The 1368-nt window shown below is 57.2% G+C and overlaps 1 protein-coding gene across 1 annotated transcript in view; it reads left to right on the top strand.

Moving 5' to 3' along the window:
- Positions 1-1368, top strand: part of ZNF395 (zinc finger protein 395) — a 10551-nt gene that overhangs the window by 1493 nt on the left and 7690 nt on the right. The gene's annotated exons all lie outside the window — the stretch shown is intronic.

The following is a 1368-nucleotide window of genomic DNA, read 5'->3' as shown; positions in this document are numbered from 1 at the left end:
GGGCGCCCCCCCCCCCTCCCGCCCCCTCCCCCGCCTCTCCAGGCGGGAATTGTTCCCAAAATCCAACCTGAGCCTCCCCTGGAACAACTTGGGGCCGTTCCCTCTTTTCCTGGGAGAAATCCCGATCCCACCTGGCTCCTGTCAGGGAATTCCAGATCCGTGTCCCCAAGTGCCACATCCACAGGGATTTTCGATCCCTCTGGGAATGGGGACTCCAAACCTTTCCCTAGGGAGCCTTTGGAGGGCTGGAACACCCTTTCCAGGCAGGAATTATTCCCGAAATCCAACCATCCACGGCCATCCCGGGGCAGGGGGCGATTCCCGGTCATTCCTTTTTTTAGCGGCGGCCTCATTCCCGAGGAGTCAGAGGTTCCCGGGATGGATAAAAATAACCCCGGGAGCCGTGGGAATTCCATCCCGTGCCACCGGGAACGGCACAAACGGGATAAGCCACGGATAACCGGGCGGAAAAGCAGCGTAGACAGGGAGTGGCATCGAATTCTCGGGATAATGGTTGGGATTTGTTGGAATTCCCCAAAATTCCAAGCAAACCTGGGTTTCAGAGGAAAGAAGGGGGGGAAAAAAACGGGAGCGAGGAGGGGGGAGGGTGGATTTGATTCCCGATCCCTTGGGAAAAGCTCAAGGATTCCCAGATTTTTTCGCCCCCTGCGGGTTTTTCCTGCTGGAATTCTGGGATTTAGCTGGGATGGGATCCGGGTGTTTCCAGGGAGCCTCTGGCTCTGCTCCGCTCCGCTCATCCCGAGCTTTTTATATCCGAAGGGAAGGGACTTAGGGAAGGGACTTAGGGAAGAAAGATGAAGAAAAGGAGGAAAAGCGGAAAAGGGAGGGAAGGGGAGGGAAGAGGTGGAGAGGAAAGGGGAGGAAAAGGAGGAGAGGGGAGGGAAAGGCAGGAGAAGGGGAGGGAAAAGGAGGAAAAATGAGGAAAAAGGGAGGAAAGAAGAGGAAAACGGGAGGAAAAGGGAGGAAAGAAGAGGGAAGGGGAGGAAAAGGGAAGAAAGGGCAGGAAAAGGAAGAAGAAAGGAAGGCAAAGGAAGAAGGGAAGGGATTTAGGGAAGGAATTTAGGGAAGGGAAGGGATTTAGGGAAGGGAAGGGATTTAGGGAAGGGAAGGCAGGGCCTTGGCTGGGCTTTTAGGAGGATCCCTGTGGCTTTTCCAGCCTGGGGACCTGGGGATGGGATCGTCCCCGAGGTGACGGTGGCAGTGTCCCCATGTCCCCGTGTCCATTCCCCACACCCTGGGGACATTGTCCGGCCGTCCCCGAGGTGACGGTGGCAGTGTCCCCATGTCCCCGTGTCCCCTCCACACACCCTGTGGACATTGTCCGGCCATCCCCGAGGTGACGGTGCC

The sequence above is a fragment of the Corvus brachyrhynchos genome, unplaced genomic scaffold (assembly GCF_000691975.1).
Source record: "Corvus brachyrhynchos isolate BGI_N302 unplaced genomic scaffold, ASM69197v1 scaffold203, whole genome shotgun sequence".
NCBI lineage: Eukaryota > Metazoa > Chordata > Aves > Passeriformes > Corvidae > Corvus > Corvus brachyrhynchos.
This window is presented reverse-complemented; position numbering and strand designations above follow the sequence as displayed.